The following is a 21,247-nucleotide window of genomic DNA, read 5'->3' as shown; positions in this document are numbered from 1 at the left end:
CTTCCCTCCTCCCCACACTCACTTCACCCTTCCCTCCTCCCCACACTCACTTCACCCTTCCCTCCTCCCCACACTCACTTCACCTTTCCCTCCTCCCCACACTCACTTCACCCTTCCCTCCTCCCCACACTCACTTCACCCTTCCCTCCTCCCCACACTCACTTCACCTTTCCCTCCTGCCCACACTCACTTCACCTTTCCCTCCTCCCCACAGTTCTTTTGGGTCACAGCCATGCTGGGCTGCAAAATGAGCTGAAACACTATGATTGGGATACCCCTTTTTTATATTCCTGACATGTTCCCCCATTCTTTCTTTGAGGGTCCTGGTGGTTCTCCCAATGTACTGCCATCCACATTTACACCAGGCCAAGTATACTACATGTTTGTCATTACATGTCAAGAATTGCGTAATCCTGAAGTTTTTACCATTGCTGAAGGAAGTAGCCGATTGTGTTTTAACCCCCCTCAAATCTCTACATGCCTTGCACCCTCCGCAGGGAAAAAATCCTGGTGTTTTCCATCCCTGCATTCTAGGTGTCCTCATTGGATCCACGCAGCTGGGTGCAAGGATCTGTTTGAGATTTTTTGCCCTTCTATATGTGAATTTTGGTTTTGGCGGAATAATACTCCTCAATACTGGGTCCGTTCCTAGAATGTCCCAATGTTTATATAAGATTCTGAAGATCCCTATACTGTGTGCTAAAAGTAGTTATAAAGGCCAGATCATACTCACCTTGTTTGTCATCCCCAACCACAGGTTTCAACAAATCCCCTCTCTCCCTTTGTCTTACCCCCTCTATGTCTCTATCCAATTCATTACTATTATATCCTTTTTCCAAAAATCTATTTTTTAATACCCTTACTTGTTCATCAAAATCATCCAGAGTGGTGCAGTTTCTACGCATCCTTAGGAATTGCCCCTTGGGTATTCCATTAATCCATGAAGGATGATGGCAGCTTTCTTTAGAAATATAGCCATTTCTGTCTGTGGCCTTAAAGAAACTCTTTGTCACGAGCTCTTCCCCTCTCCTATTGATTTCCAAATCCAGAAAATGAAGTTTGTCTACACTGAATTCAGCAGTCAGGGATATATCCATCTCATTGCCATTGAGTTCATCAATAAACATAGGGAGTGATTCACTTCCTCCACCCCACACAAAAACAGATCGTCAATAAGCCGATACCATGTTTTCACCTGTGTGGTGTTGCTGAGGACTTTCTCCTCCCACAGGCCCATGAATAGATTAGCCAGGCTAGGGGCATAGCTTGCCCCCATAGCACATCCTTTGTGCTGGATATAATATTTACCCTCATACCAAAAATAATTTCTCTCCAATGCAAACTTTAACAACATCAGGATATATTCCCTTTGTTCTTCCTTTAGTGTACCATCTCTATCCAAAAATACCATAACTGTCCACAATCCCAATTCATGTTTTATATTTGTGTACAGCAATGCCACATCAGCTGTAACCATTATGTCACCATCATCCATTTTTAATCCCTCTAGTATGTTCAGCATGTGTGTGGTATCTTTCAAAACATTGGGCAATTTTTCCACGAGCGGTTTTAGGAACTGATCCAAATATTGCCCTAAACGGTGGGTTACTGACCCTATCCCACTAATAATAGGTTTTCTGGGGGGGGGTCCCGATTTTGTGAATCTTTGGTACTTGGTAGATGATTGGTATCTTGGGTACATCCGGGATGATGAACCTAAATTCATCATCACTCACTTACCCCCTATCCAGACCAATCTTCAAAATCTTTCTTAGTTCCTCCATGTATATTTTTGTGGGGTCACCTCTTAACACTGTGTATGCCTCAGTATCCTGTACCAGCCTACTCAGCTCCATATTGTATTGTTGCTTGTTTAATACCACCCCCCCCCCCTTGTCCGCGGGCCTAACCACCAATCCCTTCTCCTCCAGCATTTCTTTAGCCACACATTTTTCTTTTAACGCCCCCCCCCCCCTCCCACTCAGGCATTTGGGTCATATCTTTTATAACCAGATTCTAAAAAACTTCAATGACATTATAATTATAATCCTGGGGGTTAAAACTTGATTTATTCTTCAAATATGTATACTTATTAGAGATGAGCGTAATGACCTAATTACGATTTCGCGAAATTTCGCGTAATTAGTGTAATTACGATTATGGCCGTAAGTACATAATCGTAATGAAGAAGGATTTCGCGAAATTTCGCGTAAGCGTAATTTTCGCGTAATTTTCGCATTACAGTCGTATCATGCCGTAATTTCGCATTAAACGCTACCGTAATTTCGCGTTAAACCGTAACGCTCCGTATAATATAAAAAAGCCGCCGACTTTAAGGGTTAATAGCAAAGCCCCCTTAAATGCTAAGAGCCTCAAATTTGGAGAATATATTAAGGAGATCAGGAGGAATAAGAGGACATTTTTTTTTTTCAAAAAGACCTTATAGTTTTTGAGAAAATCGATGTTAAAGTTTCAAAGGAAAAATGTAAACATTTAAAAACTCGCCGACTTTAACGGTTAATAGCAAAGCCTGCTTAAAGTTTAGGAACACCAAATTCCCAGGGTATATTAAGGGGATCAGTGGGAATAAGAGGAAAACAATTTTTTTTCAAAAAGACCTTATAGTTTTTGAGAAAATCGATTTTTAAGTTTCAAGGGCGAAAATGTCTTTTAAATGCGAAAAATGTCAGGTTTTTTTGCACAGGTAACAATAGTGTATTCTTTTCATAGATTCCCCCAAGTGGGAAGAGTTTTACTTACTTCGTTCTGAATGTGGGAAATATAAAAAAAAAACGACGTGGGGTCCCCCCTCCCAGACCTCTTTAACCCCTTGTCCCCCATGCAGGCTGGGATAGCCAGAATGCGGAGCACCGGCCGCGTGGGGCTCCGCACCCTGACTATACCAGCCCGCATGGTCCATGGATTGGGGGGTCTCGGAAGGGGAGGGGCAGCCAATCTTTCCCCTCCCCCTCCGAGCCCTTGTCCAATCCAAGGACAAGGGGCTCTTCTCCACCTCCGATGGGCGGTGGAGGTGGAGGCCGCGATTTCCTGGGGGGGAGGTTCATGGTGGAATCTGGGAGTCCCCTTTAAAAAGGGGTCCCCCAGATGCCCACCCCCCCTCCCAGGAGAAATGAGTATAGAGGTACTTGTACCCCTTACCCATTTCCTTTAAGAGTTAAAGTAAATAAACACACAGACACTTAGAAAAAGTATTTTAACCACTTAAGCCCAACTGGACGAGATTTCTCGTCCAGTTGGGCTGCGCGCACTCCCGCGGGGCGCGCGCGAGCGCCCGCGGGCCACCCCGTGCGCGCCCCCGCTGCTGGCCGCTAGCCCACCGATCAGTGAAAGGGATTATAAATCCCTTTCGCTGATCGGACCCCCCCGGAGAAAAGCCGACAGCGTCTCTTCAGACGCTGCGGCTTTTCTGAGCTCTGGTCTCCTTTCTTCTGCCTGGGAGCGAGATCGATCGCTCCCAGGACTTTTTGATTCTGGCCATCTTGTGGCCAAATAGCAAATTACACCTAAAAAAAAAAAAGTTTTAAGAATAAACCTATAAATATATTAAAAAAAACCCTGTTTACCTCCCACACCAAAAAATACCCACATACAAGTTTAAATTAAAAAAAATAAAAATACAATAATAATAAAAAAAAAAAACATAAATAGTTACCTAAGGGTCTGAACTTTTTAAATATTCATGTCAAAGGAGTATATCAATATGATTTAATAAACTATGGGCTTCTAAACAGTGATGGACGCAAAACAGAAAAAATGCACCTTTATTTCCAAATAAAATATTGTCGCCATACATTGTGATAGGGACATAATTTTAACGGTGAAATACCCAGGGCATATGGGCAAATACAATACGTGAGTTTTAATTATGGAGGCATGTATTATTTTAAAACTATAATGGCTGAAAACTGAGAAATAATGAATTTTTTCCATTTTTTTCTTATTCTTCCTGTTAAAATGCATTTACAGTAAAGTGGCTCTTAGCAAAATATACCACCCACAGAAAGCCTAATTGGTGGCGGAAAAAACAAGATATAGATCAATTAATTGTGATAAGTAGTGATAAAGTTATTGGCAAATGAATGGGGGGTGAAAGTTGCTCGGATGTAAAAAAATTTCAACCCTTCGGGCTTAAGTGGTTAATTGAACAAAAAACATAACCACGAAAAAAGTCCTTTAATATTCTTAATTAACCATTAATACTTACCTGTCCCTTTAAATAAATGATCCCTCGCAATATCCTCGGAAATGTTCTATCAGTTACAATGTAACAAAGTTATTACAATGTAACAACTTTGTTACATTGTAACTACGCCGCACCCGACGTCACTCACCGCCGCCGCCGCCGCCGCCGCGTCTGTGCTGCAGGACCCGACAGAGCTCTGAGCTATAGCTCAGAGCTCTCTAAGCATCTTTGTATTTGGGCTCCAAGGAGCCCCATTGGTCCTTAGCAGACCAATGGGGTTCCTTCTGATTTAAAGGAACCCCATTGGTCTGCTAAGGACCAATGGGGCTCCTTGGAGCCCAAATACAAAGATGCTTAGAGAGCTCTGAGCTATATAGCTCAGAGCTCTGTCGGGTCCTGCAGCACAGACGCGGCGGCGGCGGCGGCGGTGAGTGACGTCGGGTGCGGCGTAGTTACAATGTAACAAAGTTGTTACATTGTAATAACTTTGTTACATTGTAACTGATAGAACATTTCCGAGGATATTGCGAGGGATCATTTATTTAAAGGGACAGGTAAGTATTAATGGTTAATTAAGAATATTAAAGGACTTTTTTCGTGGTTATGTTTTTTGTTCAATTAAAATACTTTTTCTAAGTGTCTGTGTGTTTATTTACTTTAACTCTTAAAGGAAATGGGTAAGATGTACAAGTACCTCTATACTCATTTCTCCTTGCAGCGGGGGGTGGGCATCTGGGGGACCCCTTTTTAAAGGGGACTCCCAGATTCCACCATGAACCTCCCCCCCCAGGAAATCGCGGCCTCCACCTCCACCGCCCATCGGAGGTGGAGAAGAGCCCCTTGTCCCAAGGGCTCGGAGGGGGAGGGGAAAGCTTGGCTGCCCCTCCCCTTCCGAGACCCCCCAATCCATGGACCATGTGGGCTGGTATAGTCAGGGTGCGGAGCCCCACGCGGCCGGTGCTCCGCATTCTGGCTATCCCAGCCTGCATGGGGGACAAGGGGTTAAAGAGGTCTGGGAGGGGGGACCCCACGTCATTTTTTTTTTATATTTCCCACACTCAGAACGAAGTAAGTAAAACTCTTCCCACTTGGGGGAATCTATGAAAATAATACACTATTGTTACCTGTGCAAAAAAACCTGACATTTTCCGCATTTAAAAGACATTTTCGCCCTTGAAACTTAAAAATCGATTTTCTCAAAAACTATAAGGTCTTTTTGAAAAAAATGTTTTTCCTCTTATTCCCACTGATCCCCTTAATATACCCTGGGAATTTGGTGTTCCTAAACTTTAAGCAGGCTTTGCTATTAACCGTTAAAGTCGGCGGGTTTTTAAATGTTTACATTTTTCCTTTGAAACTTTAACATCGATTTTCTCAAAAACTATAAGGTCTTTTTGAAAAAAAAATGTTTCCTCTTATTCCTCCTGATCTCCTTAATATATTCTCCAAATTTGAGGCTCTTAGCATTTAAGGGGGCTTTGCTATTAACGCTTAAAGTCGGCGGCTTTTTTATATTATACGGAGCGTTACGGTTTAACGCGAAATTACGGTAGCGTTTAATGCGAAATTACGGCATGAACGAAACGCGAAATTACGCGTTGAAAATTACGCTTATGGTATTTTCAATTACGATTTTAATGGCAATTACGCTACCGTAATTTCGCATCGTAATCGCAAATTTCGCATGCGTAATTTTAGTAATGCGAAATTACTAAAATTTCGGCTCAACTCTAATACTTATACTCCATTACTTTTACCTGCTTCCGTCCCACCTGTGGTCTTCCGGCAAAATGCTTTTTTAAGTGCAGTTTTCTCGTGAATTTGTGTATATCAATGTATGTAGCAAACTTGTCTAATCCTTGCTTTGGCACGTGTTTAAGTCCCTTATTCAACAGTGCCATTTCACCCTTATTCAAATCAGTGCCACTTGTATTATAAATTTCTTCCCCTATAGAGTCCTCATCCTTTTTGGTCCTCCCCTCCTCCCCCTTGTGCCTCGTCTGGCCCACTTGTGTATCCCTAATATGGATCTTCCCCCTCCCTCCCTTGTCTCCACTCCACTCCCTCTGTGCATACTTGGGGCCCATTTCTAAAAAAGGCTCCATCTGTCTGTGCTGTTGGATAGGGTCAAATCTGTTAGTGATAGGTATATTAAATCCATATTCACCATCCATCCTATGTTGCCCTCTGCCACCTCCTCCCTGTTGTGCTCTGTGCCCACCCCTATATCCTCCCCATCCTGCCCCCCCTCTATTGTAATTAGAGCCTCTACCTTGCGTGTCCTGATAATATCCCCCCTGCACACCTTGTGATCCGTGATCTTGTGTCTGTATCCCATTAACATTCCCCCCTGTGTTGTTAACTTTAGTATTAACATTCTGATTCGTGTTTTGTGTCTCCTGTGATTTGATCTGTGCTACCTTTAAATCCTCCTTTTTCTTTACCTGCCATTTGTATACCTCTTTCTTACGGGTAGCTTCCGCATCCCTCTGGAATTTCCATCTCTTTTCTACCATTATTTCTTTCTCATTTCTTTCCAATAGTTCCCCCATCTTTTTAGTTCTCGGTTTATATTCCTCTGTGCCACTAACTGGTTGGAGTTTGGTTTTAATGCCATCGATTTCCCCTCCCAACCTCTCTAAACATCTGTTTTTTTCTCTTAATAAGTAATTTAACCAACCCTTTACCACATTGGTCAAAAAACTCCGCCCACTCCTCATCATTTTCTTCACTGTCTTCACCATCATTAGCTGCTAGGTCCCATCTCAACCTTTTTGGAATAACACCTTCTTTATCATATTTGGTGAGTGTGGCTAAATCCCACCATGTGCCCTGCTCTTTCACAGCAGTGTTCTGTAGTTTCTTGAATTCTTGATCAATGCTACTTCCTGCCTCACTTATATCTATAAACACTGCATCTAATTCCACTACCCTTCGAGCTCTGTGTTCAAAAATGTCCATGTCTGCAGAACTCGTGTATTTAGACAAAAATTAAAACAAAAACACAAATGCGCTGGACTATTATCTGGACTATATGATTGAAATAGCACCATAGAGACTAATGTGGCATATGAGGTTTTGATAGATGATCTTAATCTATGCTTATTAACACTAATGTGTATCATATAACTTCTTTTAGAGTGTTTTAATATTTTAGTGTCTTGTGCATATTGTTCACCTAATACCTGAGTGCGCCACCTCTGTGCATTGTTATATCATTAATAGAAGAGGAGGCAAACCAGGTATTCAGTGTATGCTTATTACTGGGGTAGCATAAAAAGTGCACCCGGGTGTCTAGCGCATTCGTGTTTTTGTTTTAATTTATTGCATATGTTTTTCATATTAGTAAAACACAACTATGCTTTCTTAAAACAAAAAGTATTTGCTATAATTCAGGTTGGAGTGAGCTTCGAGATGTCTCCCACTGCATCACTGCTGAATATATGCAAATTATCCATTGTGGTCCCTGCAAGCCAGCCACACCTCCAGATCCTGACACATCATTGCATTTCAGGGGTTCTGGAGGTGTGTTTAGTTTCTAAGGGCAACAATGATTAATTTGCATATATTCAGCAGTGATGCACTGGGCGACTCTCTGAGCTCACTCCAACCTGAATTCTTTCTGTTTTAAGAAAGCATACTTTTGGTTTCCATTGCATTTTAGTAAGAGGGCTTTTTGGTCTGTTGTAGACCCTGTGATATTCTAGGGGGAGTTCTGGTGTTTAGCTCATATTAGTAGAGGAGATCATAGCATCCAGGGTCACAATATACCAGCCAGTGAGTCTTTTTAAGGTTAAATAAAACAATACAGCTCTATTTTGTCGGCCAAAAATGTCCAAACAGTATCAAAATTACACCACACTGGGTATTCAAAAGGGTTGCAGTCATACACCAGATATACAGCCTTCTGTATCTGTACCAACCCTAGTCGGGCTCCTTGCCCTCTGCAGCCACATTGGCTTCCCTGCCACAGGATTGATGACAGTCCTGGGCCACTCACCTATCCAGGCTTCTCCTGGACTACCTGGTACTGGAGTTCAAATCCCTCCAGCACCTCAGCAGCGTCTCTGCTGCACAGCTCCTCAGGAGCCTCCTTGCTCCACACACAGCCCACTGCATACTGAGGGATGCAGCCTCTTATGCAAATAATGCATGTGAGCCAGCTAACCCTCTCTCTGCCAGACTCAGGCCTGGACTTGGAGAAGTGGCGTGCAAGGCCCACCCTTCTCCCATTACATGGCAGCCCTGTATCCCAAACAAATCTGCATGATAGTATTGTCGCTAGCATGCAACAAATGACACTATCCAGTACCTTTTCATCCAAATCCACAACAGAAACAAGCAAATAGCTGCTCTGATCATCACACCTCTTACACACTCCTTGAAGTTCTGGTTCACCATGAGCTTGCTGGGTTCTCTGTAACTCGAAATATCAGTAAAACCTGCAGTAAAGATTAAAATTATTCTAAGTACTCCAGACCATTAAAAACATAGAAGCAATAGAGTTATACAATATGTCTAGATTTTAAATTACTGTACACATTTTGTGTAAATGGGAAAACTGATGATACACAAAATGGTAAATATGCCCCCAACACTAATGACCAATTTCCCTACTCAGTGTTAAAATAAAACAATGGCAAAAATAGGTCTAACATTCATGGTGATATTTTGTATGTGTATTGGTGGTGGTATCCACCTGGGTACTGGTAAGGCTCTTGCCTTTCACGTGGGATTTGAGCCTTTAAGCAGGGTTGTGAATTCTATGTAAGGCTGTAAGGAGTCTTTGGGCAAGACCCCCAATGATCCTGATTACCCATTGAGTGTGCCCTAAGTGGCTGCAGCTCTGGCATTTTGAGGATGTCAGAAGAAAACCACAATATAGATGTTTTGTGTCTTGTCTTATGTCCAGTGAAAACATGTGCATCTGCTTTATATGTGGGTGTGTCTTTTCTTTATGGTGGAGCTTACATTTATGATGGGAGTTTCTTTTCAGGTTCTTTTTTTTAATATTATTACCACTTTGGACAGATATTGACTGTGTACTGTATGGTAGATGTCCTTCATTGATGCATGTCAAAATATGTGATATCTCCACAGTGAATGTAGTTTCAGACTTGGACATGGTTTTAATTAGTGGTGCTCAAATACCCCTTTTCAAAATTCGAGTTAGGTCGAATTCGAATAGTAAATTATTCGAGGTCAGTCGAATATTCGAGTCGAATAATTTTTACTATTCGATTCGACCTCGGAATTCGAGCTCACTATTCGAGTCGGTATTCGAGCTCATTATTCGAGCTGACTATTCGAAATGGCCTTAAATAGCTTCCAACACTTGTTTTGAGGGTGAATGATGCAAGAAACCTCTTTTTTTCCAAGTAACAACAGCAAGTGATTATGTGGGGATGTTCCTTTAAAAAAAAAAAGTTGAAAAGAGAAGTTGTGTCCAGAAATTTGTTCAGTACTGTATATACTTCTTCTTTATCTTCTATATCTTCTTCTTCTTCTTCTTCTATATCTTCTTCTTCTATATCTTCTTCTTCTATATCTTCTTCTATATCTTCTTCTTCTTTTATATTGTCTTCTTCTTCTTCTTCATCTTCTTCATCATCATCTTCTTCTTCTTCATCTTCTTTTTCTTCATCTTCTTCATCTTCTTCATCTTCTTCTTCATCTTCTTCATCTTCTTCTTCATCTTCTTCATCTTCTTCATCTTATTCTTCCTCATCTTCTTCATCTTCATCTTCTTCATCTTCTTCATCTTCTTCTTCATCTTCTTCATCTTCTTCATCTTCTTCTTCATCTTCTTCTTCTTCATCTTCTTCATCTTCTTCATTTTCTTCTTCATCTTCTTCATCTTCTTCATCTTCTTCTTCATCTTCTTCATCTTCTTCTTCATCTTCTTCTTCATCTTCTTCATCTTCTTCATCTTCTTCTTCTTCTTCTTCATCTTCTTCTTCTTCATCTTCTTCTTCTTCATCATCTTCTTCTTCTTCATCGTCTTCATCTTCTTCATCTTCATCTTCTTCATCTTCTTCATCTTCTTCTTCTTCTTCATCTTCATCTTCTTCTTCTTCATCTTCTTCTTCTTCATCTTCTTCTTCTTCATCTTCTTCATCTTCATCTTCTTCATCTTCTTCATCTTCTTCTTCTTCATCTTCATCTTCTTCTCCTTCTTCTTCTTCATCTTCTTCATCTTCTTCTTCATCTTCTTCATCTTCTTCTTCTTCATCTTCTTCATCTTCTTCTATATCGTCTTCTTCTTCACTTATTTCTCTTTTCAATTTTTTTTTAAAGAAATGCAGCTATTTTTGAGCGTAACAAATAGCTGGTGGCGCACGCATGTTGGAAGCGCCATTGTATGTGCTCCCTGGCAGTGGAAACACACAGACAGCAGGAGGTAAATTCAGCAGCAGGAGGAGGAGGATGAGTGTGTGGCAGCAGGCAGTCAATGAGGCAGGCAGCGTGACATAATAGCCCTGGTACCTAGCGGTGATACCAGGGCTGTAAATAAACACAGCAGGCAGGAGGTCCCAGACAGCGGTCGTGCAGCCCACATTGTGTCCAATACACAACTGGGACAACACAGTTTTCAACCCGGGCACCTCAGAAAAATTAAACTTTTTTTGTTTTTTTTTGTTTTTGTTTTGTTTTTACAACAAATTACACAGATATAGCTATTTTTTGACGTAATAGCTGGTGGCAGAGTGGCAGCAGAAGGTAAATCTGTGTACCCTGGCAGTGGGAAACACAGACAGACAGCAGCAGCAGCAGGAGGAATGGAGGAGTAATTATGTGTGCAGCTATTGTTTGACGTAATAGCTGGTGGCAGAGTGGCAGCAGAAGGTAAATCTGTGTACCCTGGCAGTGGGAAACACAGACAGACAGCAGCAGGAGGAATGGAGGAGTAATGTGAGCAGCTATTGTTTGACGTAATAGCTGGTGGCAGAGTGGCAGCAGAAGCTAATTCTGTGTACCCTGGCAGTGGGAAACACAGACAGACAGCAGCATCAGCAGGAGGAATGGAGGAGTAGTGTGAGTGTGGCAGCAGGTAGGCAGCGTGACATAATAGCCCTGGTACCTAGCGGTGATACCAGGCCGTAAATGAACACAACAGGAGGTCCCAGACAGCGGTCGTGCAGCCCACATCGTGTGCAATACACAACTGGGACAACACAGTTTTCAACCCGGGCACCTCAGAAAAATTAAACCTTTTTTTTGTAATGGTTTTGTAGTTTTGGTTTTACAACCAATTACACAGATATAGCTATTTTTTGACGTAATAGCTGGTGGCAGAGTGGCAGCAGAAGGTAAATCTGTGTACCCTGGCGTTGGGAAACACAGACAGACAGACAGCAGCAGCAGCAGGAGGAATGGAGGAGTAATTATGTGTGCAGCTATTGTTTGACGTAATAGCTGGTGGCAGACTGGCAGCAGAAGGTAATTCTGTGTACCCTGGCAGTGGGAAACAAAGACAGAAAGCAGCAGCAGGAGGAATGGAGGAGTAGTGTGAGTGTGGCAGCAGGTAGGCAGCGTGACATAATAGCCCTGGTACCTAGCGGTGATACCAGGCCGTAAATGAACACAACAGGAGGTCCCAGACAGCGGTTGTGCAGCCCACATCGTGTCCAATACACAACTGGGACAACACAGTTTTCAACCCGGGCACCTCAGAAAAATTAAACCTTTTTTTTTTTTTTAATGGTTTTTTGGTTTTGTTTGTAAAACAAATTACACAGATATATAGCTATTGTTTGACGTAATAGCTGGTGGCAGAGTGGCAGCAGAAGGTAAATCTGTGTACCCTGGCAGTGGGAAACACAGACAGACAGCAGAAGGGCAGTACACAGCAGCCCACTGTAGGTGTAAAATGTGTGGCTGCAGGCGACGTAATAGTCAAAGTGAACCAGGCTGGCTTAGTGAGCAGGAGCCAGGAGGTGGTAAAGGGTGGTAAGGCACATTAATGATGGTTCTTAGCCAGTTCATGTCCCCCTCTCGCCGACAACAGGGGCCAGGAACTCGCCTTCCACCCACGCCTGGTTTATCTTGAGAAACGTCAGTCTGTCCACAGACTTGTGAGACAGACGTGAGCGTTTCTCGGTGACCACACCACCAGCTGCACTGAAGCAGCGCTCGGACAGCACGCTGGAAGGGGGGCAGGACAGCACTTCCAGGGCGTACTGCGCCAGCTCGCTCCAGATCTCCAGGCGCTTGACCCAATACTCCATGGGATCAACAGGGGCATCGCTGTCAAGCCCGCTGTAGGACCCCATGTAGTCAGCCACCATGCGGGTCAGGCGCTGGCTGTGAGCGGTGGAGGATGCTGCTGCATGCACCTCCTCTCTAGTCACTGCTGCCGGAGCCTCTACAGTCCTGTAGAGCTCGTGGCTGAGAGACAGCAGGTCTGTGGGGCGCTTGCTGCTGGATGCAGGCACCTGCTGCTGCCTCTGTGCTGGCTGCTGGACAGTGGGGGTGGAAGGCTGGGGGAAGGCTTCCTCCAAGCGCTCAACAAGGGCCTGCTGCAAGCTCCTTATTTGTTGCGCTGGGTCTCCTCCTGCAGGCGGCAGGAACTGGCTCAACTTCCCCTTGAGGCGTGGGTCCAACATCATGCTGATCCAGATGTCCTCCCTCTGCTTCATCTGGATCACCCTGGGGTCTCTGCGCAGGCACGTCAGCATGTGCGCTGCCATTGGGAAGAGGCGGGCCACGTCTGCTGGCACATCGACGGCAGTGCTGCTGTCCTCATCCTCCTCCTCTGCCTCGTCAGCCTCATCCTCTCTCCACCCCCGCACCAACTCAGCTGCACTGTGCTGCTCCCCCTCATCAGCAGCAAGGTCAAGGACCTCCACCAAGTCCTCCTCCTCCTCCCCCTCAGAGGTGGACTGTGCAGCTGCTTGCCGCTCCTGCTGGTCCAAGGCTGCCGCTCCCTGTTCCAGCAAAGCATCGAGGGCCCTGTTCAGCAGACAAACCAGGGGCACCCACTCGCGACCATAGCATGGTCACTGCTCACCATGTTAGTGGCCTGCAGAAAGGGAGCCAGCACTAAGCACACCTGCTGCATGTGCCTCCAGTCATCATCGGGGACGATGGACGGGATGTTGCTGGTCTTGTCCCTTCTCTGAGCGGCGGAAACAGTGGCCAGGGCAAGGTACTGTTTGACAGCGCGCTTCTGTTCAACCAGACGCTCCAACATCGCCAGGGTGGAGTTCCAGCGAGTCGGAACGTCAAGGATCAGCCGATGGCGTGGCAGATCCAGCTCCTTTTGCACGTCTTCCAGGCTCGCACAGGCTGCAGCCGAGCGCCGGAAGTGACGCACAACGTTCCTTGCCGTTTCCAGCAGTTCGCCCATCCCCTGGTAGGTGCGCAAGAACTTCTGCACCACCAGGTTCAGCACGTGGGCAAGACAGGGGATGTGGGTCAGGTTTCCCCTGTCTATTGCGGCAACCAGATTGGCCCCATTGTCGGTCACCACCTCTCCGACTCTGAGGCCTCTGGGGGTCAGCCAAATCCTCTCCTGCTCCTGGAGTTTGGCCAACACATGGGTTGCCGTCAGCTTGGTCTTCCCAAGGCTGACCAAGTGCAGCAGCGCTTGGCAGTGGCGGGCCTTCACGCTGCTGCTGAGGCGGGGGGGTTGGCCAGGTGTGCCGGAGGATGGCAGAGGATCGGAGGAACCTGCTGCAGTTCCCCTGACCCTGCGGGGTGGCACCACCCACTGTGTTGCTGCTGCTGCTGTGCCCGCTGCTGCTCTCCCATCCTCACCCCCTTCCACCAAGCTGACCCAGTGGACAGTGAAGGACAGGTAGCGGCCTGTCCCGAAGCGGCTGCTCCAGGAGTCCATGGTGACGTGGACCCTTTCACCAACCGCGTGCTCCAGCCCTCGCTCCACACTGGCCATCACAAAGCGGTGCAGTGCAGGAATGGCCTTGCGGGAGAAAAAGTGTCTGCTGGGGAGCTGCCAGTCTGGGGCTGCGCAAGCAAGCAGAGCACGAATGTCGCTCCCCTCCTGCACGAGCGTGTACGGCAGGAGTTGGGAGCACATGGCCCATGCCAGCAAGCCGTTCAGCTGCCGCACGCGACGGCTGCTGGGAGGCAGAGCCCTAACCACCCCCTGGAAGGACTCACTCAAAAGGCTCTGGCGTGGCCTTTTGCTGGCACGGGAATCAGCAGACACAGAGGAGGAGTCCACTGAGGACTGGCTGCCAGAACAGGCCTCAGTGTCGGCGGCAGGAGTTGCAGAGGGGGGAGGAGCAGTGCGTTTCCGCACTCCTGCTGGTGCTGCTGGAGGAGCAGGAGGGCGGGTGGCTGCTGTTGCTGCTGCTGCTGCTGCTGAAGGCTGTGCAGTGATGGGTGTGGTGCCACTGCCAGCACCAGATGCCTTCAGCCTCTGGAACTCCTCATGCTGGTGGAAATGTTTCGCAGCAAGGTGGTTGATGAGCGAGCTGGTGCTGAACTTTAAGGGGTCTGCACCTCTGCTCAACTTCCGCTGACAGTGGTTGCAAGTGGCGTACTTGCTGTACACAGTGGGCATGGTGAAATATCGCCAGATTGGTGACAGAAACATCCCCCTACGGCATGGAAGCGCTGCTGCCTGTCTCCCTGTGGTGGTTGGGGGGGGGGCTTGGGTGCGGCTGGTGGTGGTACTGGCAGATGCTGCTGCTGCTGCTGCTGAGCCTGAGACACCAGCAGGCTGTGGGACCTGCCTACTGCTGCCAATGCTTGCAATGATGCGCCTCCTTGCAAGGCCCACAAGCGCATCCTCCTCCTCCTCCTCAGAGCTGCTGAGGACGACATCCCCTGGAGGTGGTGGCACCCAATCTCTGTCTGTCACCGGGTCATCATCATCCTCCCCCTCCTGAAACATGTCCTGCTGGGATGATGACCCCCCAAACTCCTCTCCTGATGCATGGATGGGCTGCTTGACTGTCGCCACAGTCTTGCTGTCCAATCCCTCATCCCCCAAAGTGCCCATCAGCATCTCCTCCTCAAGATCGCCAACAACAGCAGACAATTTACTCATGATGCCTGGGGTCAAAAGACTGCTGAATGACAGGTCGGCGAGTGACGGTGAACTGGCCTCCTCCCCAGACCCTGCTGGGCGGCTGCTGCGAAAAGGGGTGGTGGTGGTGGTGGTGAGGGTGGAGGCCTCGGATGCAGAGCTGATGGCGGGCTGCTCATCCTCCGTCATGAGTTGCACCACAGTGTCTGCATGCTTTTCCTCAATGGGACGTTTCCGACCCGGCTGGAGGAAAATCGGAGCAGGTGCTACACGCTGCTGCTGCTGTGTCTCTGCAGCGTGAGTTGCAGATGCTCCTGCTGGGCGGCGCCCAAGGCGTCCACGGCCAGTGGCTATGGGAGGAATGTTAGCCACTGACGCTGCTGCTGCTGCTGCGGAACTGTGCATGGTGGCGCGGCCGCGGCCTGCCACAATGCTGCTCCCTCTCCTCCTGATTCCCTTGCTGCCCTTCCCCTTGCCCAAACCGCGCTGGCTGCCACTTCCAGACATCTTCGATGTTTTGGGCGTATAGACAAAAGTTTTTTAAAAGGGCGGGTGAAAAGTGGGGTACTTTAATGGAGTGGGTTGGTGGGTGAGGTGACTGAGTGAGTGTCCCTAGTACAGTAAGTAAGTAGTAACAGTCAGGAAGTACAACTAGCAGTTACAATAATCAGTAGTAATCACAAGTAAATTTAGTGTGTGTACACTACAGACAGTGAGTGCACGCACGCGCAAACACGCGCAGGAGCTAGCCTATGAACAGTGACTGAGTGAGTGTCCCTAGTACAGTAAGTAAGTAAGTAGTAACAGTCAGTAAGTACAACTAACTAATTACAATAATCAATCAGTAATCAGAAGGAAATAGAGTGTGTGTAGTGTGTGTACACAGACAGTGAGTGCACACACGCAGGAGCTAGTAGCCTATGAACAGTGACTGAGTATCCTAGACTCCTAGTACAGTAAGAGTAAGTAGTAACAGTAAGTACAACTAACTAATTACAATAATCAATCAGTTATCAGAAGGAAATAGAGTGTGTGTAGTGTGTGTACACAGACAGTGAGTGCACACACGCAGGAGCTAGTAGCCTATGAACAGTGACTGAGTGTCCTAGACTCCTAGTACAGTAAGAGTAAGTAGTAACAGTAAGTACAACTAACTAATTACAATAAGCAATCAGTTATCAGAAGGAAATAGAGTGTGTGTAGTGTGTGTACACAGACAGTGAGTGCACACACGCAGGAGTTAGTAGCCTATGAACAGTGACTGAGTGTCCTAGACTCCTAGTACAGTAAGAGTAAGTAGTAACAGTAAGTACAACTAACTAATTACAATAAGCAATCAGTTATCAGAAGGAAATAGAGTGTGTGTAGTGTGTGTACACAGACAGTGAGTGCACACACGCAGGAGCTAGTAGCCTATGAACAGTGACTGAGTGTCCTAGACTCCTAGTACAGTAAGAGTAAGTAGTAACAGTAAGTACAACTAACTAATTACAATAAGCAATCAGTTATCAGAAGGAAATAGAGTGTGTGTAGTGTGTGTACACAGACAGTGAGTGCACACACGCAGGAGCTAGTAGCCTATGAACAGTGACTGAGTGTCCTAGACTCCTAGTACAGTAAGAGTAAGTAGTAACAGTAAGTACAAACAACTAACTAATTACAATAATCAATCAGTTATCAGAAGGAAATAGAGTGTGTGTAGTGTGTGTACACAGACAGTGAGTGCACACACGCAGGAGCTAGTAGCCTATGAACAGTGACTGAGTGTCCTAGACTCCTAGTACAGTAAGAGTAAGTAGTAACAGTAAGTACAAACAACTAACTAATTACAATAATCAATCAGTTATCAGAAGGAAATAGAGTGTGTGTAGTGTGTGTACACAGACAGTGAGTGCACACACGCAGGAGCTAGTAGCCTATGAACAGTGACTGAGTGTCCTAGACTCCTAGTACAGTAAGTAGTAACAGTAAGTACAACTAACTAATTACAATAATCAATCAGTTATCAGAAGGAAATAGAGTGTGTGTAGTGTGTACACAGACAGTGAGTGCACACACGCAGGAGCTAGTAGCCTATGAACAGTGACTGAGTGTCCTAGACTCCTAGTACAGTAAGTAGTAACAGTAAGTACAACTAACTAATTACAATAATCAATTACAATAATCAATCAGTTATCAGAAGGAAATAGAGTGTGTGTAGTGTGTACACAGAAAGTGAGTGCACACACGCAGGAGCAGCTAGTAGCCTATGAACAGTGACAGTGAGTGTCCTAGTACAGTTACAGTATATAACTACAATACTAATACAATCAGTAGTAAAGGACAGCAGAAATACTGGTATAGAATAGAGAGAAATAAACAGAGGACAGGAGGACAGCTGCCCACACAGGCAAGGCCCTGAGGCCTAAAGCTGTAAGCCTGCAGCAGCTGGCCTGTCTCTATGTAACACAAAAGCTACTAACTAAAATACAATGTCTAACTAACTAACAACAATATAGGTGTGTATAGGAGGTGTATGTGAGCAAAAACGCTAGGTAAATGACCACAATAGAGCTCTTGCTAAGCCAAAGCACAAAGGAGCAACTCTCTCTCTGTACAAGTCTCAGGCAAGCACGGAGAAACCTAACATGGCGGCCGCTATTTATAGGGTAGGGGCTGGCCAGGGTCCCCCTCTGTGATTGGCTGCCGTCAGAGGGCCTGGGAGCCCTCTGATTGGCTCTAAGGACATCAATCTGGGCTATGACGCTATTCGAGCTCGGTACCGAGCTCGAATAGCGCCGTTTTGCTCGAATAGCTCGAATAGTGAATGGGCTATTCGAGTGTACTCGAATAGCCCATTCGAATAGCTACAGCTATTCGGAGCTCGAATACCGAGCTCGAATAGCTGGAAAAGAGCTCGAATATTCGAGCTACTCGAATATTCGAGCTCTGCTGAGCACCACTGGTTTTAATCTTTCATGAACTTCAATTTTTCACTTTCCAGTATGGTGAGTGTACAGAAATTAATGTAAAAACTTAAAATCCCCATCTTTTTGTAACTGGCTGTACAGAGCAGGTATTAAAATAGTTGTGGATATTACCAATACATATTTTGGAATACTGTAGTTGACAAACCTGTGCTGAATATCTGTAGGCATTTCCATTTACCCCTTCTGTCCAGGAGTTCACTTATATTTCTTGTCTTAAAATATCCTTAATAAAGGTAAGAATCTTCAATGAAGTGTACAATGCAATGTATAGGGTGTATTATCCTGGAGACAATGGTGGTAGACCGAGAACAGCTTGTGCTCTGGGCTCTCCCCCCTCCCTCTAGACATGAGTATAGTGGGTGAATGAAGGTAAGTTAACTCTTCAATCCTTTCAATAACTTCAGAATTATGAAAATAACTACAGAGGAGGTAACTTAACTACAGAGGAGGTAACTTAAGGAATAAAGAGATAAGATAACTCTCTCACTGTGTGGAGGTAAGTTTTCTCTTGCCTTATTATCTCCAGCATGATCTTAGTGAATTGAGGCCAATATCAGACTTTGGCCTCAATTCACTAAGATCATGCTGGAGATAATAAGGCAAGAGAAAACTTACCTCCACACAGTGAGAGAGTTATCTTATCTCTTCATTCCTTACGTTACCTCCTCCGTAGTTAATTTACCTCCTCTGTAGTTAATTCACCTCCTCTGTAGTTATTTTCACACGCAGCTAATTAACAGCCTGTCTTTAACTCTGGAGTTATTTTAAGGATTGGAGAGTTAACTTAAAGACAGAAGAGTTAACTTTAGGTTTGCCTGGGGTAAAATGTTTCCTGAATACTACATGCCTCATCACCATGGTAACAACTCTAGAAAAGTTATTAAAGACAGTAAATAAGCTTAGTGAATTGAGGCCTATGTCCAGCTAGGATGAGACCTGATGAGCAACAGCCAGCCAAGTGCCTAAGAAAGGGCAAACCAGCAATGTTCAGCAGTGGTATGTGTAATTCCCAGTGTCCTCCTCAACCCTGGCACAACTTTGCTCCTGTATCCTCTCACCTCTCTATGCTGCACCTCTGTCCCTCCACTCACCATGTCCTCACTCTGATGGGAGGAAATGTTTTATTGCAGCTAGCCTGTGTATTCACTGTGATATGAAAATATTGCCCGTATGACACAGGGAGTGGAGGAACAGTGGAGTAACAGGTGCAGTGTGGAGAGTTGAGAGGGCACTGGGGCAAATTGGGGCAGAGGTTGAGGAGCCTGGGATTTGCAGACATTGCCGTTGCAGAACTTTGTTGTTTTGCTCTCTCTTTGGGACTTGGCCAGCTGCCTCTCATTAGGTCATGTTCTGGATGGCCTAAGTCTGAAAAGAGCATGCAATTGGTTACTTATGACTAGATCACATCTAAGTTGAGGAAATGGAAAAATGCCCATCATGCAAAGGCGCAGACAAGTTATGGGTATTTCTAAAGGGGTCTGCAGAATGAACAGGTTACATATAAGGTGATGAATATAGATCATATAAAAGAATATAAAATAAGGTGTGCATAGAATATGAATGTACACAGAGATTACACACATGGGCAGAGGACATGAACAGAGCTGCACTTGGAAGGGTACAATGGAAGGAAATTCAGGGATGAGGTGGATAGTATGAGTTTACAGCTAGAGGACACTGTAAGAAATGGACAGGGACAGCAGAGGAGCACTGAATAAAGAAAATAGGGTCTACCAGAATGCAGCAGAGCAAAGGGGGGGAGAATGAATTATAAAAGATGGCAGTGCAGTAGAGAAGGAGAAGAATGAGGTGAGTGCTGGGACAGTAGGGAATCATACAATGAATAAAATGTGGTATTTGAGAGATGGAGTGGGTGCACAAAAGAAGAAAATGCCTTGAGATCTCACCTTAACTTAAAGCGGATTATAACCCTGTATTTCAACTTTGCTCTAAAATATTATTTACAGCATATTATATGCAACCAGCATTTTTTTTTTACTAGACCAGCATTGGAAGAGTTAAACACAGAGGTTTAAAGGTCCGTGGAGAGATATACAGAAGTTCAGATAGATACATTCTATTTAGTTACATGTATCTATTGATAAATGTTACACACTCTTTGGCTGTCCTCCAAGCTCCTTCTCAGTCAGAGAGATGAGTCACATTCAACACTTAGATACATTTATGTAAACAAAATGTATCTATTTCAGCTTCGGATGCGTCTGCAGAAATCTCCAGGAACTTTAAAGCCCTGTGTAAGCCTTCCAATGCTGGTCTAGTAAAAAAAAAAAATGCTGGTTGCATATAATATACTGTAAATAATGTTTTAGAGCAAAGTTAAAATGCAGGGTTATATTTCGCTTTAAAGACAGAAGAGTTAACTTTAGGTTTGCCTGAGGTAAAATGTTTCCTGAATACTACATGCCTTATCACCATGGTGATAACTCTAAAAACGCTATTAAAGACAGGAGATAAGCTTAGTGAATTGAGGCCAATGTCAGTTATTTAGAAGTTCTTTGCATAATGTCCGACCAGATCCCAAAGTGCCCAGACTTTAGGATCCATAACATGTACAAAGACATTGGTCAGCCTCCCTACTTGTTTGTACATTATTTTTGCAATATATTACATGTGCCTGTTACATGTACCACAATTGATTGTGCCATCATACTCATACATTGCGCAACCTATTAGTATTAATTGTCCCCCTATTAAAAGCTTAGGTAAGTATGCTTAATTAATTTCCCTTTCAGTTCTGCATTAAGGATGTAGGAAAATGAAGGAGGCCTGCATGATATGATAGCACAAGTAGTGGGACTCATGTAACAAGGGACCAAAGATGACACTTTTAAAAAATGCCCAAAAGACCCAAACATGATGAGCTAATAAAAAGTAGGAACACACTAGGTAGAAATGCTAGTGTTACGGAAAATGCAGCGAAAACGCACGTAATGCAAGTCAATGGGCCACATGAATAAACGTACATGGTTGCGTTCTGCAATGTGCGTTTTTAAAAATGCTGGTCTTGCTGCATATTTTTCCAAAACACATCTAAAACACACATAATGAGAGTCAATC

General features: G+C 45.0%; 1 long non-coding RNA gene across 1 annotated transcript in view; it reads right to left on the bottom strand.

Moving 5' to 3' along the window:
- Window positions 1-21,247, bottom strand: part of LOC137552695 (uncharacterized) — a 75,127-nt gene that overhangs the window by 34,723 nt on the left and 19,157 nt on the right. The window contains exon 2 of the long non-coding RNA XR_011027163.1: window positions 8,572-8,646. This is a non-coding gene — a long non-coding RNA (uncharacterized lncRNA). The remainder of the gene's footprint in view (window positions 1-8,571; window positions 8,647-21,247) is intronic.

The sequence above is a fragment of the Hyperolius riggenbachi genome, chromosome 1 (genome assembly GCF_040937935.1).
Source record: "Hyperolius riggenbachi isolate aHypRig1 chromosome 1, aHypRig1.pri, whole genome shotgun sequence".
NCBI classification, from domain to species: Eukaryota; Metazoa; Chordata; class Amphibia; order Anura; family Hyperoliidae; genus Hyperolius; species Hyperolius riggenbachi.
The sequence above is the reverse complement of the archived record's forward strand: the minus strand, read 5'-3'. Positions and strand labels throughout refer to the sequence as shown.